The 12195-nt window shown below is 37.5% G+C and overlaps 1 long non-coding RNA gene across 1 annotated transcript; it reads right to left on the reverse strand.

Annotated features, from left to right (window-relative positions):
• Window positions 1-3164: 3164 nt before the first annotated feature.
• LOC109501537 lies at window positions 3165-7319 on the reverse strand. Its single transcript, XR_002159663.3, has 2 exons — window positions 6873-7319; window positions 3165-3731 (listed from the first exon to the last, which is right to left on the reverse strand). It is a non-coding gene; the product is annotated as an uncharacterized LOC109501537 (long non-coding RNA).
• Between the last annotated feature and the right edge of the window lie 4876 nt (window positions 7320-12195).

Below are 12195 nucleotides of genomic sequence, written 5' to 3' on the forward strand. Positions count from 1 at the left end.
TATTATCTACCAATTTCTGTGCCCTGAAATTGCTGTCTTTGCACGGGACCACAAATATTAATAAAATAAATGCTTTACATATAACCTGTGCTACTAAGGTGAAAAAACACACACACACAATAACAAATAATAACAGTTTAGTGATATGGGAACATAGAACAGGAAGCAGCTAACGCTATTTAAAAGTAAGACTATTCCTAACAGAGTTAGAAGGTGGAGAAGGAAGTATGTTCTAAGGAAAGGAAACAGCATGTCCTAAAGGGCACAATCATGTTAGAAATGTAGCCAAAAAGACAGTACAGGGGAGGAGAATGAGCAAGTACTTCAAGAGGAGCTATCAGTCTTAACTTTGTAATTAAAATATAACATGCAAATAGAAAAAGGCACATATCTAAAGGTAGCTAGCCCTCAGTAAATTTTCACAAAGAGAGCAGGCCTATGTAGTCAACAGACAGAATAAGAAACTGAATGTTATCAACAACCCAGAAATCCTCCTCTGCCTCTCCAGATACTACCTCCCTGCAAAAGTAGCCACAATCCTATTAAAAGGCTTAAAAAGAGAATGAGACAATTAGCATAGAAGATCAACCAAAATAGAAAAGGATTAATAGAGTAGAGAAAAAAAAATTAGCAAGCTATTGGAATAGTCTAGGTAGGAGATAAGAATGACAAGTAATTCCGATAGGGATGAAGAGAATAAAAGAAATCGGAAATTTAAGGGCATATTTCTCAAACTTGACTATACGTCAGCGTTATCTGGGAGCTTTAAACAGAATATAAATCCAACACCCGCTGAATCTCTGGGTTTAAGTACCAGGAATAAACATTTACAAAGCCCTCTTCATATGTTTTCTCATGTGCAAGCGAATTTAGGAACTGCTGACTTCAGAGACAGAATTCACAGCTTACGGAGACTAATTAACTTCAGGAAATGAGAAAGAGGGACCAGTCAATGGGACCATGGAATTTCTGTCTTGGGCAGGTGAGAGAATAAAAACAAGAAATTTGTTGAGTTTGGGGTGACTCTGGAGCATCAGAAGTAAACAGATGATAGGATACTGAAATTATTAGTCTTGAATTAAGAATGGACTGATGAAAATTTGGGAAATTTTAAATGTATGTGTTAGTTAATCCAATTGTATTAGATTGTTTACTTATTTGAAGCATTCTTCAATTTCTTTGGATTGGTTGATGGAGAAGTGACTACACTTTAGTTATCTTGAACTAAGTGTCTACTCCTCTTTTCCAAATGGGGTGTTAAGTGATTTAGAATAGTTTAGTAAATATGGATGTCTATGACATCTTTGAATATAATTAATAGCCATGGGTAATCTGAATTGATTTCCTTCTGCTGTAGCTGTCACTAGTATTTTGAATGAAGGGAGAGGTAATTGGAGAAAAATATCAGTGTCACAGCAATATTATACACACAGATACCTTTTAACTTGAACCATTCGTGACCCTATGTAATTAAAGAGTAGAGTAAAAGAGATAACAGGTGTAACTACTGCTCCTTTGTATGTTATGGATGGACAGTAACAACTCACTAAGAAAAAAAATTTAAAGGGCACTTGCTTTCCTTAAATATGAAAGACAAGAATTTCTTGGTCTCTTTGGTATGTGACTTGAAGGGTTCTTTCAAATTTGCAAGTACGCTTTGTTTAGCCATTTAGAATGAAACTAATGGCAATGAATACAGTCATTAGAAAAAATATGGCAGTCCATTTCCAAATATTTTTTTAATCTGTGTTATTTGAAGAAGCTTATAGACTTAGTCCTAGAGCTCTACAAGTGTCAGTTTATAACAACACACTAAACATTGGATTGGAGAATCCAATTCTGCTTCACATGTCTTGGTAACACAATAAAAAATTGAAAATAAGACCAGAGGCACCTGGGTGGGTTAGTCAGTTGAGCATACTAACTCTTGATTTCAGCTCAGGTCATGATCTTGCAGTTCGTGGCATGGAGCCCTAAGTCGGACTCTGCACGGACCTTGTGGAGCCTGCTTGGCATTCTCTCTCTCTCTCTCTCTCTCTCTCTCTCTCTCTCTCTCTCTCTCCCCTTCCCCACTTGTGATCTCTGTTTCTCTCTCAAAATATACAAACTTTTTAAAAAGAAAATAAGAAAACCTGCTCTACCAGAGAATCATAAATCAGATAGTGTGGGTCTGTGCTTTGTCTACTTAGTGGATTCTCCGATTTATGATGTCCTCAGGTACTGAAGGGTGTGAAGGGCACCTTGCTTTTTTTTCACTCTTTCCCCCTCCCCTGATATTGATTGAGAGCAAAAATAAATAAGTAAAGGAGTAATATATAAACTGAGTGAAAATATCTAGGCTCTGACCAACCAGGTGTTAATCTTGCTCCCTTATTGAGTCTGTTGAGTTATGTTACTTTCATCTATTGGAATTCAAACTGGTATCATTCTCTTTAACCTTTAGTGAGTTTTCTTCACACTTTAGCATGCTATAAATTTGGTCTGTGGTCAAAGCAGTTTTAACTAAGAACGATCACCTGAAATTACAATACAATCCCTATGAAAGTATGATTTGAATTTTTTCAAGATTTTTCTTTAAAGAAAAATGTATGTTTTTATTTTATTACTTGATAGAGATTTTCCATGTGTGTTAACATGAGTATGAAATGTGTGTTTAGTAATAATTTGCTTAAGCCCAGTGGTGTTATACATATTTAGCATAAATGTCACCACTCCTAAACTACATTATCAATATCAGTGTATTTCACTGGGCTTATTCATTCTCTATGTCTTATTAATGAAACTAAAAAGCTCCAGGTAAAATCTATCACTTTTTGTCTCTCTTCTCTAGCACTCTGTGCATACTTCCAGCCTGATGCTTACCACCAGGTCCTCTGTCCTGCCCAACTTTAGGGGGACATTCACACTGTGGCCTTTTGAATAGCTGTGTATGTTCAAATCCAGAGGGCATCGTTTACATAGGCCGCAATGTGAATTTACCCCTGGAGTTGTGCAACATGGGGGCTCTGCTTATGTTGTTAAACCATAACTATTAACTTATTAATAGTTAATATTAACAGATTAGTTATCTGTTTGCCCTACTAGATAGAAAGGTACTTGAGGACAAGAATAATGTCACGTTCAACATCGCATACCTGTTTCTAGCACTCTGCCTGGCACATTGGTAGTGCTGAATAAGCGTTTATTGTGCAAGTAAATAGGCAAACACATTTGATTCATGGAATAGTTCTCTAGAAAGCAGTCATGTCATGAGTGCACCATGTGATTCAGATGTCCTTCCACCATCTTTTGTTGCTAGACTAAAATTTAGCAGCTTAACAGAAGAACCATTTTATTATATCACGTGATTTTCATGAGCTATGGAATTCAGGCAGGGTTCAGCTGGTTGGCTTTTTTGGTTCCACATGGCATCAACGAGGGGCTGGGGATAGCTGGTCTGGCCTGGAGCATCCCAGATAAGTTCATTTACATGCCTGACTCCTGCAGTGAGGTGGCTGGAACAGCTGGTGGTCAGGATTGCTTTCCTTTTTTTCCTCGTGGCTGGTTTGGGCTTCTTCACAGCAGGGTGGTCTCAGGGTAGCTGGGCTTCTCACATGGCAGCTCAGGGCTTTAAAAGCAAGTGCTACCAAAGATCAAGTCAGAAGATGCAAGGTTCACTTCTATGGCCTTTTGTTGGTCAAGTAAGTAGCTAAGGCTGGCTTAGATTCCAAGGGAAGGAGATTAAACTTTACCTATGAGGGGAGGAAAGGCAAAGGATTTTTGACCATCTTTAATGTGCCACCGATATTTGCATCCAACCTTTATTTTTTACACTTGATCTTAGCCAAAAGGCCAAGAAGTGATGTATCCAACCTTTGTTTTTTAAGAAAGAGGTTAAGTAAATTGAGAAGTAACTGACACTAGTAAGGTGTATATGTTTCGTGACTTCTATTAGGAGTGGCATCTTTTCTACCCAATCTCCCAAATCATCTGCATCTATAGCTGTGCATGTGTCAAGTTTACAGTATAAATGAGGAAAGGAATCTTACTAAACTTTTGAGGTCAATTTCACCATTATAAAGTGTCTTTACAAGGTTCCTGAAAATTAACTTGAAAGTTTAGAATATGTTTTATGCATTCTGTTGAATAATGCTGGAGACAGCACATTTCATAAATATTATCATTAAACTTCAGGGGAAAATGTCAAAGATAATCTCCCACTGTCTATACCTAGGAATTTTAAGGTGTATGTTAGAGATATCTGATTTTTACATACTTCCGGGCTAAAAGTATTGTGGCCATTCCTTCATGGAGTTGTGTGTGCTCTGGTTAGCTCATCTGTCTCTGTTTGAAGGGTTCAACTATGACTTTCTGAGGGGTAACCTTGCCCCTGCCTATTTAATCCCTTGACTCACCATAAAGTAGTTCTCTGGTGGTCTTCTACGCAGGGGCTTATACTTGTTTGTTTTCTTAGTCTTCAGCGGAGAATATCAATCCTACTCACAGCTCAGCTGCTAAAACCTAAACTCAACTGGCAACAGAATACAGCTGTTGTCCAGCTACTTGGAAGGAAGTATATATAATCCCTTGCCACTGAATACCTTTAAAAGCTCAATGGAAAGAAATAATATTTGTGGAGGACATCCTGCAAAGCACCATCCTATCTCTAAAAACTCACCCCTCTCCCCTTTGGTTAAGTCAGACAAGTTAGGATTGCCTGTCTTAGAATGCATCACTTTGAATCTGATAGATTTGCCTATCATAAAAGACAGTCTTACAAACTCCCTGCAACAGAGTAAGAATGCTGAGTACATCATACCAAGTTCTCACTACACATATGAAATAAAATATTATTCTTCAGTTTTAGTATCAAGATTACTTGTTTACTCCTATGTGACTGGTTTGTTTTTGTGGACACCATGCATCATATGATCGGTCAGATTTCCTTTTTCTGCTAGCTGATAGCAAGTCTGTAGACAGTGGCTGGACTCTGCCAAGCCTAAGTGACTTCATGGCATTAGATGATCTGCATTAGGGTAAGTCCTGGTCCCACTGAACTCTTCTAACCTTATTTTCCCTTTGTCCACTTTTTCTTAATTTTAAAAACAAATTATCTTGCTATGTTTTAAGTGAATCCATGACTTGCTTTAAACCATTTTAAGAACAATAATGGGGTACAAATTAATAAAAATTCAAATGAGCAGGTGCTGGGGACCTGCTGGTCTATTTTTCACCTATGCTGGGATAAGGTAGCTCCTTCTAGAGTTGAATTTAAAACCTCTGTAGGATAGCATTAATATTAATATTACTGTTTTTAATTATTGTAAATAGATATAGCTAAGCCTATGGAAGACTCACGGAAAGAGATACCTAATTCTATTGTGCAATTATGTAGTCACAGAGAGTTAGCATCTTGGGGAGCAGGGAGGACTCAAACCACAAACCTTACTATGCAAATGCTGGTCTTGCAGAGGGAGTGTCTCATTCTGATGCCTGAGCCTGGGGCAAGGGATTCTTGGCATCTCAGCCTGGCACAAGGACTTTAACTCCCACAAAAACAATCTTCTAACTTGTGTTTATATGTAGTAAAAATATTACTGCCATTATATATGGTATAAAAGTGCATATAAATACCGATTTTAGACACATAAGTATAATTTTTGAGTTTATGTGGATATCTAATCATAATTTTGCAACACTGTTTCTATGAAAAAAATGTATTCCAAATTTTAAATAGCCTTGTTAGTAAATCTACTGAGCCAGGGGCGCCTGGGTGGCTCAATCAGTTAAGCCTTCGACTTCGATTTGGTTCATGATCTCATCTGGGTTTGAGCCCCACGTCAGGCTATACATTGGAGCCCACTTCGGATTCTCTGTTCCTTCTCTCTCTGCCACTCCCCCGCTTGTGCTCTCTCTTTCTCTCAAAAATAAATAGATAAACATTAACAAAAAATTCTGACCAAGATTTACTTGTGAGCTGGGACTTCTTTTGCCTGTATTTGTGCTTATATTGAACAGATCTGGAGGAGGTTAGAAAATGAATTTAGGTCACCTCTTCATTTAACACATAAAGGAAAGATAATTAATATTACAAAGGGTTTTGCTTTTTGCAATTCCTTAGTAAAGGAATTCTCCTCCTTGATAGTTTACATGTGTGTTTCTTTACAAAACTATAAATATTATATCTTTATTTGTAAACTTTCTTTGTACAGTATGCTACTAAATATATAGTGGCTGAATTAGAGGGGAATTGAAAAACATATTTAAACTATCACTTATTTAACAAATGTTCAACTGGTAACTGCTTAATAGTGAAATTAATACTGCATAAAATTACATTTGGGACTATATTTAAACAAGTAGAAATAAGAAAATGAGAATGATTTTAAAAAATAAGATTCATGAGAAAAGTAAAAATTCCCAGAGAATGGCTCTTAGCTATGTTTATTTTGAACAGATAATGAAATCAAATTAACTTTTCTTCTTCATATGATAACCCTATTTATCTTGTGACAACATCTTTGCCACCCAAGTGATGAGAGTGGGTGTTTAGAAAGGTCCATAATAGCCCCCTAAATGTAAAACTCTGAAGAAAAAGAGGCGGCAGGGCATTGCAGTGAGCTTCTGGATACATTTGAGGAAATATCTGAGGAAGGTGTGTGTGTGTGTGTGTGTGTGTGTGTGTGTGTGTGTGTGTGTGTGAGAGAGAGAGAGAGAGAGAGAGAGAGAGAGCACACACGTGCGGGGGTGGGGGGGGGAGAGCAAAGGGAACTGAACAAACATTTATCTGTTAATCCTATACTGGCAAGGCATTATTGCAAGAAATCCAGAGTGAGAGAAAAGGAAAAGTGAGATAAAGAAGGAGAGAAAACAAAAACCAGGAGGTCCATTACCAGGCCGACCACAGCGTCGCAGAAGGCACAGCTGACTGCTTTGTCTGATGGGACATCTGAGAGGCCATATGCTGCATCTCAAAACAACCATTATAGGAGGACTAGGGGTAAACCATTTATCTGCTGGTTCTTTCCAGCATCATATCTCTCATTGGTCGGCCCCACAGAGCATTCTCAGCCCTGAAACTTTGCCTTGTATGACTGGGCGGCAATTGCTGTCCTGGTGACAGCTGTGTGTGAGGGGCTTCTCACTGGGTGGCAGTGGACAGAGCAAGGCCTTTGTGACTGTGGGGGATGCACTGAGCTGTCTCTAGGGTTACGATCATGAGTGAAGTGGGCAGGGCTGAGCCTACACTGAGGTCAGCACGTACACTTCAGATAATCTCTACTCTTAAATTTTGCAGAGCCACCAACAACTATACTAACATTTGTTTGCTGCTTACTATACTCCAGGTTTTATTCTAAGCATTTGATTTACATTATCTCTTCTCACACTCAAACACATGTAAAAAAGACACTACTATTATTTCTATTTGATAGGCAAGTGAACTGAGGCAGAGAGGGTATGGAGGAGCTGCCTAATAAATCTTGATCACAGAACATCTAAGCCTTACTCTGTCAAAGCTGGGCAGAACCAATTAATCCACTGAATGAGGAATATACTTTAATTTTATGTCTTTCCAAATAGTTGACTTCAATAGTTTCAGATTTCATAACAATTTTACGGATAACAATTAATTTATAAGAACAACTTCCAGTCGAGTAGCTTTTTAAGAAGTGTTACAACCAGTGTCTCCGTGATCAGAGCCTTTTAGATTTCCTCTTCGCTTCAAAATGTCTTCCTTTTGATGATTTCATTGCAATGTAGTATCTCTTTCAGAGGGAAAAAGGAAAAGAGAAGAAATTCTGTGAGTATTCATGGGTGATCAGATCTCCAAAATGGTTGGATGTAAAGACTGGTCGAAATAAAATCCTTAGGAAATCTAGAGTCTTTGTTTAGTGACCACCTTCTATCGCCCCACATAGTGTGGATGGCATGAAAGAGTCCTTCAGTAGGCTGAGCTTGAACTACTGAATTGAAAATTATTGCACTCTGATCACTCATGAGTAACTTTCCGAAGGATGGACAATTGTGGATAACTTAGCAGCCAACCGACAAAAGAAATGCCATGAGCAGAGCCGATTATTTTATTGTCATTCAATTGATGAATAAAGTGGATGTGGGCTCGGTGTTATGATTAATAATAAGTCACTTGGTTATGTGTTATGTGCACAAAGAAAATTCCACATCTTGACCTTGAGAGAAAATAGTCTTGTAATTTGGGGGGTAGTCTTAATGTAATTATTACCATCTGGGTCTTTTGTTGAATTTCCCCCCATTTCTAATGCTGTTAGCAGCAATATCCTTGATTCTGTTATCGAGGATCCCTTGGAATAATAGTGACCTCACAGGAATGATTAATGACTCTTAATCAGAGAATGGGGACAGGCGTCCAAGCACCGATTCAAACACTGAATATAATTAGCATATTCACTTTTCAGAAGCCAGTCACTTTTTGTTATGGTTTGTGCTGGAGTTCTTGGACTGAAACTTGTAAGTAATTATTTCACATCCCTTTATTTATTGCAATGACCTCTAATGCTAAGCATGCTTTTAATTTTGGGAGAAGACTGCCTGTTGCGTGACTTCTTAGGGTCTATGCTTTTGATGTTGGATAGTTTGTCCTCAGTAATAGTCTAATTATCCCTCTGGAGGAGATGTTTTGTTTTCAAAGGAGATTATTCATGGCTTAAATCGGATACCCCAAAGCTGCCAAGTAATAAAAAAGATGGTTACGATTCTAAATCTTCTTGCCTAACTACTAAGTAAAAGCCAGAAATGTTGGTGTTATTTTGGTGACCACACTATTGCATTCTTCTTGCAAAACTGCATAATTGAAGGGGTGGGGTCTGGTTTGCATTCCATCTAAACTGACTTTTATAGCCCTTAGAAAGCTGGAAATCTGCTTCATGTTTCATATCTCTTTCCACAACAGATTAGGTTCATCCTTTTTTCACTTAAATCACTGAAAAGCATCAATGTTCAGGGTTTTTTTTTCCAAATCCAAGTGATGGATACCCTTAATATCTTTTTATGCTGAAATATGTTCCAATACAATCCTCTATTGTTGATCTCTTACTTTTATGTGCAGTCTTAATGTGCCAAATGATTTAGTCCCAACTTTATTTCTTAATAAGTAATAAATAATATTTCATTGGTGAGCAAATGCATATGTAACATCTGTTTTGGTAAGCTGGAAATTTCCTACCTTGTGGGAAGCATTTCAGAGCCTATCTCTTCCCTATTTTGCACTTAGCCTGGAAGGAAGTTCTTGATGCCTGGATGCAGTGTCTGTCCCCACCCTCCACCCCCATCCCTGATTCCCCCACCTAGGGTTAACATAAGATGGGAACCAAAGAAAAATCAAACAATGAATCTCAAAGACCAGAAGTAAATATCTGAGCCAAAAAATCTGAGTCAGAGATAGCGCTAAAATAGTTCCAGTTATGGAATGATGAATTAAAGAGATATGGCAAACATGATAAAATCCCCTAGCCTGTCTGCCATAGCACCATGCCTGAGAGTCCCACCTAAATCTCTCCCCTAAACCATTCCACATGGATGCCTAGCTCGTTCTCAAAGGAGGCAGCTTTTCATACCTGCCTTACTCAATGTTTCTGGACACCACTGCACTTTAGTTATTTTTTTTCTTTCTCCAGGTAAAATATATAATCACTATTTATGACATACTATATTTATACAACCCAGGATAGTGACTTGGTTACCTCTCAAATACTTTCCAATCATGGTTCTGTAACTTTCAAATATAATACTATTAGGACATATGGGCTAGGTCTCTGTACAGACAACATAACTGCTATTGTACAGGAAGTTATACTGTAAAATAAATGTGACTTCAAATCTTAGTCAAATACAGGTAAAAATCCTTCAGGTTTTATATCGTCTTCCCCGTTAGCAACATCTTTTAATTTTTCTCCTTTATTCATAAAGTGTAGGCAAATTCTTTCTTGTAGTTGTATTGGTTTAGATATCCCTGCCTGAATGAGTAACTCTAGACTTTTTTTGCTACAAATTCCCCCTCTTTAGTGCCCACTTACTTCATATTTTACCTTGTTTTAGCTCATTTTTCATTGACTTTTTCCTTAAAAGTATTTTCAAAAACTTGAATTTTGTGTCTTTTAGGGCTTTTTAAAAAAATGTCTTGGGGCGCCTGGGTGGCGCAGTTGGTTAAGCGTCCGACTTCAGCCAGGTCACGATCTCGCGGTCTGTGAGTTCGAGCCCCGCGTCAGGCTCTGGGCTGATGGCTCAGAACCTGGAGCCTGTTTCCGATTCTGTGTCTCCCTCTCTCTCTGCCCCTCCCCCATTCATGCTCTGTCTCTCTCTGTCCCAAAAAATAAATAAACGTTGAAACAAAAATTTAAAAAAAAATGTCTTATTAAGGTCTAAACTGACTATAGTCTCTTTCATGCCACTAGCCAGTGAGTACTCCCTGAATTCTAAAAACAAAATCATTTTCCACTTGTAAATTCATATTTCATTCAAGTTTTTGGACATTTTTCTTTGCCTTCTATTAATAAGTAGATAACTATCAATTCTTGGCCAAAAAGACAAATAGGAAATTTCATCTACATTTTTAAAAAAGATCTATACAATGTAGTATTTTTCTTTTAGTCTTACAAGTTACAGTGAAGTTAACCTTCCTATGTAATTAATTGCCTCATACTGAAAAATGTCACACATCAGTCATCTGTCTTTTCAGAAGGGACCACTGCCCAACTGCCATGCCCAAGAGTGAGTATGGATTTAAAAACAGTTGACAGAGTGTTGAAGGAATCAACAGGACAGATATAAATGCTTGTCTCCTAGGAGTTAACTCAAGGTCCACATGTCCTATCACCTTCCCATAGTATGAAGGTATTTTGTAAGTAATAAAAGTATATAAGTATAAATTCTTCTCCTTCTCTTTTTTGGTAATATTTACAATGATAATTATAATTGCTATTATTACTGTTAACGGTTGGTGTAATAGAAGAGGTTTTGGAGCCAGGCAGAGTTGGGTTTGTTTGAATTCCAACTCCACCATTGTGTGGCCTTGGACAAGGTACTTCTCTTCCTCTGAGTCCTAGTGGCTTTATCTATAAAACAGCAGATAAGAACACCTACTTATTGTGAGGCTATAGTTGTACACCTAAAGTACTATTCTACTGTCTGACACATAATATTTCAAAGTTCTTTTATAAAAAGTATTATCAATACCTCAGCCGCTTCAAAAACTGTTTTAAGACATAAAAGAAGTTATTTAGCTAATCAAATCAGAGTTTCAGAACTAGAAGAACCTAGAAATCAATGATTTATAAAGGTTTCTCCAGTTTTATGAGCACAGAAATTAACTTTGATATCTTCAGAACCTTCAGATTGCCAGGAAGACAAGGTGTCTGAGATACTTCTGTAAGTATCTGTGAAGAAGATACATTCTTCTTCTGTGAAGAAGGTAGCTCTCAGGGAGGGCTATGAGTGCTCTATAAGATTAATATCAACCTAGTTGGAGAATCCTACCCATCCAATCTCCTTACTTTAGAGATGAGGAATCTGGATCTCAGAGAGTTCATGACAGCGAATCAGTGGTATTGCTGAGAACTAAAAAATGGTTTGCTTCCCAGTTGAATGCTCTTTCCATATGAAGTTATTTTGAGTCAACTAGAAAATCTGCAAGAACATCAAAACAATGTTCTTTCTTCCTCCGACCCAGTAATAACTGGTTAAGGATTTAGAATGCTTTGGAGAAAATCCTCAAAGCAGCTGCAGGTCCTCAATGTTCCAGAATAGATATTTTAAGTTCTCTAAGCAAAAAATCCTGATAAAGATCTTCTATTCACAGTAGCTAAAAAGACTTCCAGCTCTCTTTCTACAAAGTGGCTATTGAGACCTCAAATACAAGATGATCTCCTTTGAAGTAGCAGGAGGGAATGAACAGAACTCTAGAATGGACATCAAAAAAGTCCTTGATCCTAGTTATAACTCAATTCTACCTTTTATGTGGCATGAGGTAAGCTTTAGATATCTCTGAATTTGAAGTTATTTTTGACTCTTCTTTTTTTTCACACACCCTGTATCTAGTCCAGCAGCAAAGCTTGATGGTGCTATCTTTAAAATATATCTAGAATCTACAAAACAGATGAACATAAGGGAATGGAAGCAAAAATATATAAAAACAAGGAGAGGGACAAAACATAAGAGACTCTTAAATACAGAGGACAAACA

This window comes from Felis catus, chromosome B4, assembly GCF_018350175.1.
Source record: "Felis catus isolate Fca126 chromosome B4, F.catus_Fca126_mat1.0, whole genome shotgun sequence".
In the NCBI taxonomy this organism is placed as follows: Eukaryota; Metazoa; Chordata; class Mammalia; order Carnivora; family Felidae; genus Felis; species Felis catus.